General features: G+C 37.2%; 1 protein-coding gene across 1 annotated transcript in view; it reads left to right on the top strand.

Moving 5' to 3' along the window:
* Positions 1-1,220: 1,220 nt before the first annotated feature.
* Positions 1,221-14,571, top strand: part of LOC141447026 (basic helix-loop-helix ARNT-like protein 2) — a 33,151-nt gene continuing 19,800 nt past the window's right edge. Inside the window, exon 1 of the mRNA XM_074114166.1 lies at positions 1,221-1,375. The gene's annotated coding sequence lies outside the window, so the exon portion shown is untranslated. The remainder of the gene's footprint in view (positions 1,376-14,571) is intronic.

Below are 14,571 nucleotides of genomic sequence, written 5' to 3'. Positions count from 1 at the left end.
ACCGCTACTGAAACTTATCTTTTATTACAAAGAAATTTATGGCGATGAATGTTAATCACGTGCGCAAGTTTTTTGTGTGGTTCAAGCGTTTCCAAGATGGCTGAGAAGACGTCGGAGATGATGACCAACCAGGGTCGCCCTTCCACGTCCAAAACGGATGAAAATATCGATTATAATTAATCAAACATTACTACCGTGAGGTACTTGCTCAACTCCGTGAAAGAGTAAGGAAAAAACGACCCGTTTTGTGGAAGAACAAGTCATGGGTTCTCCATCACCTACACTGCATTGTCTGTCAAGAACAGTTTCTAGCCAAGTACAACATCCCAGTTTTAGGCCATCCGCCCTATTCGCCTGATCTGGCCCCAGGTGACTTTTATCTGGTTCCCCAAAGTGAAATCTGCATTAAAAGGAACACGATTTCAGTCCGTTGAAGCTGTGAAAGAAAAAGCGGCAACCATCATGCAGGAGCTCACAGTAAAAGACTTCCAGCACTGTTTCGAACAATGGTAAATTCGCATGGAGCGTTGTAGGGATAGAGGAGGGGTGTATATTGAAGGTGATAATAACTAATTATGTATACATTTAAAATAAAATGTTTTACAGCAATAGTCTCGTTATTTAATGGCCACACCTCGTGGAAGGTGTAGTTTTCTTTTGTTCGTCACAGTCAGTTGTGAACGTTAGTTTTTTTTATGTTTTTTAAAATTACGGTTGAAGCGAATACAATCTCAAATTCTTTAAACCACTTTCCTTACAAAATTTCAATTCTCAAATCGACCTCATCATTATATTTCTTTTTTGTCAAGGGTCGCAATGAAAAAGGTAAAAATACAAATGAATATTATTCACAATTGACCCCAAAATGTGAGTAGATATTTAACTTGTAAATATATTTTTTAATGATTAGTTTCGAGATAAATAAACTATAATTAGCACGTGGCTATTTCTGGTGGACATATAATTATTTATGACTTATTTGACAAGAGTATAATTACGAAATCTCAATAAAGTAAACAAAGAGATATAACGCTATTAGATGGTTTCTTAATTCAATAATTACTCTTTGTTATGAAGAAGATATTAAAATGGCTACATACTTAGGACGTTAAAAGTAGTAAAACCGGCCAGTTATATAATAAATAAATATGATAGTTTTTTATCAGACAAAAATACAGCACACTCTAGTGGGAACATAGAACTAAAGGAAGGATCATACTGTAAAAATAAACCCCCACTACTTGCCTTTTATACACTAACAGCGCCACCTTCGTTCTACTGATTCCACTAGCTCAGTATTGAGTGGGTTTTCGTACAATTAGTTTGCAGTCCTTATCATTTAGTAACTGCCAGCCGGGCTCTTACTACTAATTTTGTAAGTATACTATTCTGCTTTCATTTATTTTTACTTCATTTATTTTTTTTTTAAATATAAACGAAAAGCCACCATTCAATGTGATGTTGCGTAATTACTAGTAAGGATGTCAATTGGGTAAAGGTCGGACGTTTTAGTTTGGAGTGGGGATGAGTTTATATGTGTCGTGTGTTAGTAGGTAGGGGGGGGGAAATGAAATGTAAGAAACGCATGTGCAACCCATTGTAAAATGATTTGTAAAACAGGTTTGAGCGCGATATGGTTACTTAGCGTACTAACGGACATCTACTTGAAATGTATCCGGCGGGCGTTAACCTTGTGCGCACGCGCCACAACTTTACACCTTTCTAGAGAGAGAGAGAAAGAGAGAAAATGAGAGAAAAAAGGGGGAAAAACCACGCCCACTTTTAGAGCCTAATGTGGAAAATTTGACATCCCTACTTTATTTTGTGGGTGTGGGGGAGAGCTCATTTTTCAAAATTTTTTGGCCCCCCCCCCACCGTAATCTCATCAAAAAATAAAAATTACACTTCGTCCATTTTTTTTTTTTTTTTTTTCCTCGGTTAGTTTATAATCAAATCTCTCTCTTGTATTGCAACCTCCCCAAAATTTGGACATGGAAATAACCGTGATCCGTCTCAAATTCACCAAATTATCCAAAATTGAATTTATACTCTAGAAATACGAATTTTTGAGATTTTCCGAGTCTATAATTTAGCGTACCTCAAACGGAAGTAACTTGACTAGATTTTTGTCCAAATTTTTAGATACCTTATTTCCGGGAACATCCAATTTGAGAGCAGTTATGTGTATGTGGTGGTAAATATGCTTCATTCTAAATTTTCATTTTAAAATAATTTACGTTCCCGAATTTTAAATATATATATGTTATCTTTTTGAATAAAAGAGTGGCGGGTAGGTTCCCACTAAAGTGCCACCTTCCTGTAAAATGTACTGTTATACTGAGGAGGAAATATGAGTAATTAAAAATGGAGATAAAAGAAAATTAAACAGGATGTATCACATTCTTCTTCTACTTCTTCTTCAACTTCTTGTTGGGCACCGCAGTCCAAGGAGGACCTTGGCTGCCTCAATAATCTTGGTGCCATTCGTCTGTCTCTCTTGGGCCGCTCTTCCCAGTCTTTCTTAAGCCCAAATCTCCTAAATCCTGTTCAAATACTGGCCAGCCATCTCATCCGGAGCCTCCCTCTCCTTCTAGCTTCTCCTGGTTGTCCAAATAAAGGGTTTCTTGGTTGTTTATTCCTCTCCCATTCGTTCCCAGAGATCTAACCATCTGATCCATCCTTGTTTGATAAGGCCAACTAGGTCCTGGATCAGCGTAAAGATCTCTGACCTCCCTATTTTGGTTCTTATCCTCCACCTGTCCTCTTCCTGAATAGGGCCATATGTTCTTTTTAAAATTTTCCTCTTCCAGACATTAAGAAAGCGTTCATCCCTCCTTAGTAAAAGCCCACGTTTCTCGCTTCCGTACATAACAATAGTTCTCAAAATTATCTTGTAGGCATGCAAATTTGGCTTCTCTCGATAGAGTTCTAAAGCGCAACATCTTCTGTAAGAATCAGAAGCTCCTATTTCACCTGACGTAATTCTTGCTTGTATTTTCTTGCTATTATTATTATTACTATTATCACATTCCTCAGTGAACAGTTCTCGTACTTGAAAATGTCTCCTTACACTTTTCTAAAAACATTGTAGATACGGTTTCAAGCATTTATTCACCATTTTTTTTTTTTAAAAAAAAACTTATTGTCTTTTGTATTCTTGTTTATCTTTTGCCCGCCTTGTCCACTTATTTGAGGCCACAGAACACAGAGTAAGTTCGTCACTCCATCTAGTACATTGCCAACCTATTGTTCTTCCTACCGGATACCATTCAGTCGCCAGTTTGGTCAATCTAGCTTCCATGTGGCACAAAATGTCCTGCCATTGTCCTCAATTTTAGCATTTTCACTGTTAGAACAACATTTACTTCTTACTTCCGTTTTTTTACCCGTTAATTACTTAACTATTTGCTTGTATCTTTCCATTTTTATGCCAAGCATACTGTGTTCCCTACTTTCATTCTGTGCGCAGCTATTTATCTTTGTAGATTCATTTTGATCGTGGACCACGTCTGTGCCTTGTAGGTTAGACAAGAAATTACCTAAACCATTGAAAATTTTCTTCTTCGTGGTAATATGTTGGCTTGAAAGTATATTTAAATGACCAGTACTTACTCAAAAGTGACCAGTCCTTACTCAAACAAAAGTGACCAGTCCTTGCTTAAACTACGTGACCAGTACTACTACCAAACTAACATAATTCAAGCGTATATGCAGATAACTGACAAATATTTATCAATACAAGGCCAATGTTTTTTTGTATTTTTTACTTCGATCATTTATATATTATTTTCTTTCAACCAACTGTAACGATGTCCCTGGACATTTTAATAATTAATATCATAACAGAGTTAACGAGTAATTCTGGGTAAAATCGTTACAATTTCTAATATTGCTGGATTTACTATTGGGATTGCCCATATTTCGGAAGAGATGCAATTTTGTTGATAGAATCTTGAGTTCTCTAGAGAGATTTATTGCATTGTAACTTATGCACATTGCATTTCATGACTTAATACAAATAAACTGAAAATGACGTCATTATGTGTACATAGTTTTGCTATTAATAGTCAAGGCAAGCGATTGCATATTTATTTTTTTATTTTTTTTAAATGAATTTTATGCATCATTATGCACCATTGATTCACATTAATTTCACCTTTATTTTTATGCAAATTATTGTGATTGCGTTGATTTTGGGTTCCACAATATGTGTTCTATGCTACAATTTGTTTTGGTACCTCTTTATCTGCTTTTAACTGGGATCCCAATCAAAATGAATTATGACACAGTCACAGAACTGTAATTTAGGACTCATTCACCGAGAAAATATGATGGCCTGGATAAAATCAAATGTTTTGCTCAATTTGAACTACAGCAATATTGCGTCCGATAAATATATATAATTAGCATTGTTACAAAATGCTGACTGCAACAAGTGCATTTTATAAATTAGCTAAATCACAATGCACAAAAAGCAATGCTATTAATATGCGTATATTGAAATTACATAATTGTTGCTTAAGTTGCTGGTTTACACTGTAACTCAATACGAATATGGTTTTTCTATTTCTTAATATTAATTTTAAAATGACTGATTGGAATGATTATGATGGTTGATGAATGATTGTGAAACCGCTTCAAGAAGAATTTAAATCAAAAAGTATTGTTCACTCCATTCGTCTTCACGTTTGTGAATCTTCAGATTTGTTCAGTGAATATTCAAAATTCTTCACGCTAACGTTTCGAATTCTTCACTATAAAGAATTCGATGGTGCTCCAGAATGTAGCCTTTGCCCCAAAATCAGTCCATGGTTGTGAACAATGGCAGCATGTTTATGCTATCTCTAATCATCGTCTTATCCTGCAATCTTAAGGAGGGTATTTGATTATCAAAACCCATTCCTCTTTGTTAGCTTGTCCCCTTTTATGTATCTTAAAGGTTGTCCATGTATTCTCTAACCCAAAAGTGTAAATGCTGTAACTTTTAACTACATAACTTTAACTAAATTTTAATGATAAGTATTAAGCCAGAAATTTATTAAATTATTCCCGTTGATAGATACAATCCTGCCAATGAATCTCAATCACGCCTCATTTATGCCTAACCTACTTTCATTTATACTAACATTCCCGCTAGTAAATACTTGCATACTTCATTCATTCCTGGCTGGAGTACTTGATATTCCTCTCTCTTTGACAGAAGTTTAAAATCTAAATTTTATTGTACAAATTGACGCTCTTTAAAGAAGAAAATAGTTCTTCTGTAAACGGAGATTCTTTCTTCAACGTGGCGCCCTAAGTCTTGTGCTAAGCCAGCTAGTTCTCTTGCAGAACTTGTCTTCCTGCAAGAATTTGGGCTACTGTTCATCTTCTTTTTTTTTTTTGCCTTTATTTTGGCATAGGCTTTCGCCATACAGCCAGCATCGTCTAGGTGCTTATCACTAGAATATCACTCACTCTCCATTCTTACTTATAAATACATTCGCTTCACACATTCATCCCTCTACTACATACAACTATTTACATAAACCTTACAACTAATGGATGGATCAGTTCTCTATATTCCTGCCATCCTTATAGATTAACCGAAATTGAAATCACGTAATCGTTCTCTAATCATTTCCTTCCATTCATTCTAATCGGCTATAACTTTTAAATACATTCATATTTCATTGCTAGCTCTGCTTCAGATTTAAGCATATATATGTTGGTGGAGAATATTATGTCTTTGTAGCGAAATGGTGCATCTAAATACCTGTGTATATCGTCAAACATTCGTTTCCTTTCTACCACATAACGTGGACATATCACTATTATATGCTTGAAATCCTCGTTCTCATTGCAATCTACGCAAAGAGGAGAGGACCTTTTGTTGATCCTGTGAAGATACGATCCACAGGATATTACGATATTAGTGACAGTTCCCTTAAACCATGGTTGTCTAGGTAACTGATGTGCCATAGTTAAATAGAATCTATCATTACATCTATCTTGGTCCTTGCGACAATTATTTTACTGAATTTATATTCATTTCTGTGGCAGATTATTGACGGAAATTTCTATTAATTACTGGTGCATTATTGCTGGTGTTTGTGGATGCACAGGTGTTGGTGTAGTGGCTTGAAGCGTCGCTTCTTAAGTGAGAGGTCACCAGTTCGAATCCCGCTTGTAGGTACATTTTTATTTGTTAGTGGACAAAAAAATGTTTATTAGCAATGTATGAGCTTCTGCTTCAGTTTGTATCACCTAATTGGTAGTGAGGACATCAAGGCTTGGGCATACAGAAAGCGGCCGTCGCGGCGGTCTGCGAGATATGGGGACGACACACAGGACGCGATATCTTTGTTTGAGCGGTCCAGTTTGGTCGCTTTCTTCTTGAGAAGTAGTAGTGCGTTTTCTTGTTCTTTGTTTTAATTTTTATATATTGGAGTATGAGCTCGGACAAAGAGCAACTCCTTCTGCTATTAGCTTTGCAAAACAAAAAGACGAAGTTGGGTGCATGAAATTAATAAGAGAGAACAATTAGGGGAATACCACCGCTTATGTATTAAACTGGAGTCACATGAAGATAGGTTCTTCTAGTATTTTCGTATGTCGCGGGAATGAAATAAATAATGAGTAATAAAGTTTCTTAACATTGGAATCTTTATTTCGTATTACTAAGTGGCAAGGCGGTCACGTTGAAATCTGTAATTTTGTACTACCAGATCGTTGCTCGCCGCGACAGACCGCTTTCTGTGTGCCGAAGCCTTTAGGCCTTCAGGTCTAATTGTATTACACTATGTTGCATATCAACTGTGTCAAACAGAACGCGGTCTACCGCTGCGGGCTAGTCTTTGTCGCGACGACAAACGATCTGGTAGTACAAAATTACAGATTTCAACGTGACCACCTTGCCAACTTTGATCAAAAATGAGTGAAGAAATTAAAAAATTTTATTGAAAATGTGCGCAAATACAGATTTTTGTTTGACGATTCTCATGGACATTATAAAAATGTCACCGATCTTCATGTGACTCCAGTTCGATACATAAGGCGGTGGTATTCCCCTAATTGTTCTCTCTTCTTGCTGATTTCATGCACCCAACTTCGTCTTTTCTTTGCAAAGCTAATAGCAGAAGGAGTTGTTCTTCGTCCAAGCTCATACTCAATGAATAAAAATTAAAGTAAAGAACAAGAAAACGCACTACTACTTCTCAAGAAGAAAGCGACCAAACTGGACCGCTCAAACAAAGATATCGCGTCCTGTGTGTCGTTCCCATATCTCGCAGACCGCCGCGACAGACCGCTTTCTGTGTGCCCAAGCCTTTTGGTCCTATCTGAAAATAATTGGTGATTACTTTATTAGACCGGTTTACCCCGGCTTTCGAACCATGGCCTTTTTTTTCTGGTTTTAGGTTTCAAAATGGAGCCACATTTTTGGCTCACTTTCGTTAATTTTTATCGAGTCTTTTCCTAGTGCTAGTTGGAGGAGAGACACGCTCTGTTTACCTCTTACGATTAACAGAAATTACTGAATTATTTACTATGCAGTTGTGTGGAATGCAAATTGGATTTTTCCATTCGAGTTTTGGTGGATTTCAGTGCAAGAATCCGCTGAAGGTGTCCATCTTAGTCTACATTCTTAGATCATTGCCAGAAATGTTCACTAGTGCACTTACAGTGATTATGTATTGCAAAGGTAAATAACTGCATTCAATGAAAGTGGTGATGCCAGTTGCAAGCCAGATTAATTTTTTTGTTCTTTCTCTTCTTTCTTTTTTAATGACTCAGCTCAATTGGTTGAGCGGAAACTCATTAAGCAATATTTTTTTTCCCCTTTCCAAGTGAAACATGTTCATAATCTGGCCTTGAAGTAAGGTAGGGATTAATTATTCAATTCACCTTTTTAACATAATTATATTTCCTGCAGTTGTAGAGACTGTGGTGTAGGGTTATACTATGTCCTGTCCATGTTTAAAATTATACAAAAATATCAATAAAGGATCGAATTATATTAGACTACCTGGTTATTTGAAGAGAAGACAGCTTATTAATTTGTAACCACAGTTCAATAGAGATAAGCTTAAAGTGGTCAAAAAACAAAAGTTTTAATTTGTCATCTTAATAATATCCAATCGATCAACAGCGTAATAACTCTCTTATGCAATATTTTCAATTCTCATATTGTTACACAGCATTTTTATTACATTAGTAACAAATATTAAAATTTGTATTCAAGGAGAAGCGTTTCTTTTAATAACTTTTAATTACGCTGTCTTAATTTTTATTAACCAGTTTTTATAGCTTTCATAAAAGTTTAAGAAATTCAATAGTAATTATATAGTGCATAATGCAACTAGTATAATAATCGGGGGGGGGGGGGCTGCAATATTAATTTCAAACATTAATTAATTCTTTGAGCTCCATTTTGTTTAAATTTTTCCCACTTTGCTATAAATCAGTGTACGAAATTTGGCTATTAAATAACGAGACTATTGCTGTAAAACATTTTATTCGTATTTAGTTATTATCACCTTCAATATACAGCCCTCCCCTATCCCTACAACGCTCCATGCGAATTTACCATTGTTCGAAACAGTGCTGGAAGTCTTTTTCTCCGGAGCTCCTGCATGCCGCGTGCCGCTTTTTCTTTCACAGCTTCAACGGACTGAAATCGTGTTCCTTACAATGCAGATTTCACTTTGGGGAACCAGATAAAATTCACATGGGGCCAGGTCAGGCGAATAAGGCGGATGACCTAAAACTGGGATGTTGTACTTGGCTAGAAACGTCCTGGACAGACAATGCAGTGTAAGTCGGCGCGTTGTCTTGATGGAGAACCCTGTGACTTGTTCTTCCACAAATCGGGTCGTTTTTCCGTACTCTTTCTCGGAGTTGAGCAAGCACCTACCGGTAGTAATGTTCATCCGTTTTGGACATGGAAGGGCGAGCCGGGAAGTCATCATCTCCGACGTCTTCTCGGCCATCTTGGAAACGCTTTAACCACTCAAAACGCTTACGCACGTGATAAACATTCCTCGCCATAAACTTCTTTTAATAAAAGATAAGTTTCAGTAGCGGTTTTACCAAGTTTCATGTGAAATTTCACGACAATTCGTTGCTCTACTACATGGGTAGTATCAAGTTTTCGGCAAAACGGAAACTAACACCTCTTACACAAACGACGGTTCCTGTCAGACAGATTTCTCTACAAACACGTGAGACGCTGCAATCGAAAGAGAAGGCTTTACGCTACACAGCTGTCGGTCGTTAGGATTTGGCGCATGCATAGTTCTTCTGTAGCAGCATCAGTCTCGTTATTTAATAGCCACACCTCGTATGAGCCAGTTCTATCGATATTTTTAAAAAATAATTTCACCCTATTAAGGGCCTAAACTATTTCTATTTAAAATTTTTCCAAAAAATTTATTTTGATGAATATAAAAAAGAAACAACCCTTTAATTTTTCTGATCTCAAAATATCATAATTATTTTATTTTTACATATTTTGCTTTCCGGTTTCTACGTCTAATAAAATGTCTACTCCAAACTAATAATTCTACCTCTGATAATTGATTGAAAGTTCGAAACCGGATAGGGATTCGAAAAAAACAAAAACATGCGTCAGGGATAAAAGTAGCGGATTTTTAGTTAATTAGTTCGTGAAAATTTTAATTTAAATTAAGATTAGAGAAATTCGATTGCAAGGGGGGGAGATCTGCACACTCCAAAATTTTATTTTCACAAATATGCAGGAAAAACAATTATTATTTCAGAATTCTCACGAAATCTTGTGTTAATTCCTCCCATATCTCCACCAGAGCACTTCGCAACTCTTCTAAGCTCCTGGGAGGATTATTTCTCCATCTTAATCGCCTACCCAGCTCATTCCAAAGATGTTCAATTAGATTTAAATCCGGGCTGCGTGCTGGCCATCTCAGAACACGAATGCCAGTATCGTGGAGATATTGAACAACACAGGCGGCAGTGTGTGGTCGGGCATTATCTTGCATAAAAATAAAATTCTCCCCAATAAATGGTGCATAGGGTACCACATATTGCTGCAAAATTTCCCTCACATACAAATCTGCATTCAAGATTGCCCTGTTGAACACGTGGAGCTCAGTCTTAGCCTCCACAGAAATCCCAGCCCACACCAGCACTGAACCACCTCAGAATGGTAGTCTACCAGAAATATTGCACGGAGCGTAGCGCTTTCCAGGCCTTCGGTAAACCCGTCGCCTCCCATCAGGTGCATAGAGAGCAAAACGGGACTGGTCTGAAGAGAGAACGTTTCTCCAATCGTTCTCAGACCAGTTGCGGTGTTCCCTAGCAAACTCTAGTCGGGCTCTCCGATGATCTACGGTGAGCAATGGTCCTGTGGCTTGCTTCCTAGAGCGTAAATTCATTTCAGCGAACCTTCTTCGTACGGTTTCGGCACTGACTAAAACTCCACGAACAGTAAGCAGTGTTTGAGCTGTTTCAGAAGCAGTTGATGTACGATTTCTTAGAGTGTGAATTCTAATAAATCGGTCATCTAGTGCTTCTGTGGCTCTTGGTCGACCCCAACCTTGTCTACGAGTGCAGAGGCCTGTCTCCCGGTAACGATTGATGGCTCTACGAACGGTGGTCTCAGGCAACCCTAACGTTCGAGCTGCGTACCGCTGACTCCGTCCATCCTCAACTAATGCAATAATACGGGCCACTTGCTCTGCTGTAATTGAGAGTTTGCAATGCTTTCAGCTTGAAAAAAGTCGAAACGCAACTGTAGAGGTCAATAAATTTATTTACTGTTGAGGTGAAATTCACGTTGCTGTTTACACAAAAAGACCGAAGGGGATTAAACGAGGCATTGCTTCTCTATTTCCAAGAAACTTTGGACCTTGATTCGATTAATTGTTACCTGACAGTTTATGAAAACAATTAAAACTAATAATCTTTCCCCAAAATGTGATAAAACAAAAAATAAACGCTTATTTCAAAGTGCGCCACTTTTTTTGTGGAGCAGTTTATTTGTTTGTAACGTTTTTAAGTTCTAAAAGTTAGTAAGTTGCGATAGGTTATTGTCACTCCAGAAAATTTTGGAGTGTTTGATTTTATTTTTTTAAATTTAGAACTCCACTATTTGGTTGGCAGTGTGGTTGCTGCCAACGAACAGCATTCCATCTTCACAACCTCCTTACTGCATAGTCTTGTCGTCTTTTAATAGATTTCTTAGCTCTAGCGCTGGAAAAAACAAATGCACGGGCCTAAGATTTCTAGCGATCCATGTCCTCGTATTATACTATGTTCTATGTCTAAGCCAGAAAGCTAAAGCAAACCTTTTAGAAGTATGGTGGCCTTTATCATTAGTATTATTATTATTATACACATTCTGCAGCATCCCAAGCCCTCAAGTAGGCCTATCAATTTTAATAATCAACAGTTTACCCTTATTTCCTCTTTCTTTATTACAGAAGATATTGCTTTCGTTCAGAAGTTTTCGATTTTTTTTAGTTATTCGCCGGAAATACCCCTTTCAACGTCCCCTGAGTCCGGAAAATTGGGTTTTTATAAGTTGGTCTGCGCATATGAATTGGCTCATCATAATGTATTTCGACTCGATTTCATTTTACTAAAAAATAAAAACGTTTTTCAGAAATCTGCCAAACTAAAATTGTCCTTAACTAAGTAGAATTTTAGAATACTTTTTACGTAATTATAGGTAGAAAATGCTTCTTAAGGCAGTTCTGGGAATGAGGTGAATTTAAAGGCTTTTCCTTTAACGTGGCCATTTTAAGTATAATGTGCGCACAGAAAACTCACAATATTTATAAAAAATTACAAATTAACAAACTTGTAGGCACCATTTTATTGTACAATTTTCTTGATTTTTTATCGAACAAATTCTAAGTTGCATTGAAATTGCATCGCTGCAATAAATAATCGTATCTTTTTTTTATTAAAATTAATTTCCAAATTGATCCCCTCCTATTCACCATTTGGCCATCAAAACCCAAAAACTATACAGCACATAATAACCTTCATTAACATAACCTGATGGCCAAAAATTATCCTTCAACAGTCCAGCAACGGATATTAACCATGCTGCAGGAATCCCAACTTGCAGTTTTAGTGTGACAGACACAGATTGTGTAAAGATCGGAACAGTGTTTACTGGCAGGACATATTCGTCTTGACGTTCTACTGCATGATAAGGAACGGAGAAGGGAGAATGATGGTAGAAATTGCTGCCCGTCCACACTTCTTTCAAGTTTTAGGAGAGAAAAACACAAAATTATGCGGAACCCAGGATAAACGAAAGGGCATACTAAGGGTATGAAGTAGTGGCTATGCGGGTAGTTCCCTAATAGTATTCTTTTGACGACTAGCATTTGTTCCACAGAAACTAGGATTGGATCCTAAATTTGTGATCAAAATGCAAAAAGCAGTGATGTTTTATACAACATGCTGTATTGTCAGCAAATTTTTTAGGTGACCCATAATAATGTGCCATAATATTGTTATTACAAACCAGAATATCTTAAAATTAGAAAAGAAATAATATTTCAGGGAAATGGATTTGCCTCAGTGGTTAGCGAAAAATCTCGGATTCGAAACCAGCTGCTGGGCATTAGATTTTCTCTTCCCTAGGAGCTTATTACCGCTCAGTTACCTTCCGGTGATGGGAAAAAAAACTCCGGGCGCTGATGACCACAGATTTAGTCGCGCCTTAAGATTAGAAAACAAATAAATACTTTTTTAAATATTTAAAATATTATATTATTAAATAAATTATTATTTTTTGTCTTTTTAGTGGAAATAAAATATTGTGTAACACAGAGTAATGCATTTATAGAGTTTCTGGTTGATAAGAAGTGTTTGTTATCTACCAGTTTGTCCCTGAATTTCAAGCCTGTTTCCTCATTTCTTATCTTTCAGCCATAACTGGGCGGTTAAAGATTATTTGTACCCAATATTCCCATAGTGGGGAAACATGTTTTTCAACATTTTATTCTAAAAAAAAAGAAATCAAATAATTTTTTTGAAAAATCCATTGCAATTACTACGAGGGTCGTTTGAAAAGTCCGTGCAAAAATAAAAACTACTTAATTTTTTGGGGTAAACCTTTTTTATTTTTCAACATAGTCTCCTTTTAGGCTTATACACTTCGTCCAACGCTGCTCTAGTTTGTTGATCCCTTCCGAATAATAGGATTTGTCCAAGTCTGAAAAATAGCCATTCGTTTCTGCAATCACCTCCTCGTTTGAATAAAATCTTTTTCCCGCCAGCCATTTCTTCATATTGGGGAACAAATAGTAGTCCGAGGGAGCCAAGTCTGGAGAATAGGGAGGATGTGAAACGAGTTGGAACCCTATTTCCATTAATTTTGCGACCACAACTGCTGAGGTGTGAGCTGGTGCGTTGTCGTGATGGAAAAGGACTTTTTTGTGGGCCAATCGTGGGCGTTTTTCTTGCAGCTCGGTTTTCAAACGGTCCAATAACGATGAATAATATGCACCTGTAATAGTTTTACCCTTTTCCAGATAGTCGATGAGGATTATTCCTTGCGAATCCCAAAAGACAGTCGCCATAATCTTTCCGGCCGAAGAAACGGTCTTCGCCTTTTTTGGCGCAGATTCCCCCTTGGTAACCTATTGTTCAGATTGTTCTATAGTCTCAGGAGTGTAGTGATGTAAGTATTCATGTTTCATCCACAGTGACGAAACGACGCATAAAGTCCTGCGGATTCTTCTGGAACAGCTGCAAACCGTCCTTGCAACACTTCACACGATTTCGTTTTTGGTCAAGCGTGAGCAATCGCGGCACCCATCTTGCGGATAGCTTTGTCATGTCCAAATGTTGATGCAAAATATTATGTACCCGTTCATTCGAGATGCCCACAGCACTAGCAATCTCACGCACCTTCACTCTTCTGTCATCCATCACCATATCATGGATTTTATCAATGATTTCTGGAGTAGTAACCTCAACAGGGCGTCCAGAACGTTCAGCGTCACTTGTGCCCATATGGCCACTCCGAAAATTTTGAAACCACTTATAAACTGTTCTAATCGAAGGTGCAGAGTCACCATAATGTTTATCAAGCTTCTCTTTAGTCTCCTGAGGCGTTTTGCCTTTCATAAAGTAGTGTTTAAATCAACACACGAAATTCTTTTTCGTCCATTTTTTGAAAATCACTCGACTTCCTCGATTCAAACGAATGCCAAACACAAAGAAATAGACCGATCTGGCTGAAACTTGGTGTGTGTTCTTCCAAGAGATGCTACTAACTAAACATAACCTCGATACGCGCCAGTGGTGCTATCTCTCTGACTTTGCTTGGACTTTTCAAACGACCCTCGTATGTGCATTCATAAAAATTAAATTTTTCACTAAATTGGGAAGTGCACCCAATTTAAATGCACATTCTGGAGCTTGTAAATGACAACTTAAAGCTTAACTTCACCCTTTGCATCTCCTTAGTTTTACGTAAATTCCTGGTCACAAACTTGCTTACCTGTTAACGCTGCAGGTTGAGACGTTTACAAATCAATCACTTGCAGGTGCATATCCATTGATGTCTTCAACACCTCATCCACACTAGAC

Source organism: Rhodnius prolixus, unplaced genomic scaffold (genome assembly GCF_049639745.1).
Source record: "Rhodnius prolixus isolate KJV_2025 unplaced genomic scaffold, Rpr scaffold_7, whole genome shotgun sequence".
NCBI classification, from domain to species: domain Eukaryota; kingdom Metazoa; phylum Arthropoda; class Insecta; order Hemiptera; family Reduviidae; genus Rhodnius; species Rhodnius prolixus.
Note: the sequence above shows the minus strand (reverse complement) of the source record. Positions and strands in the feature narration are given on the sequence as shown.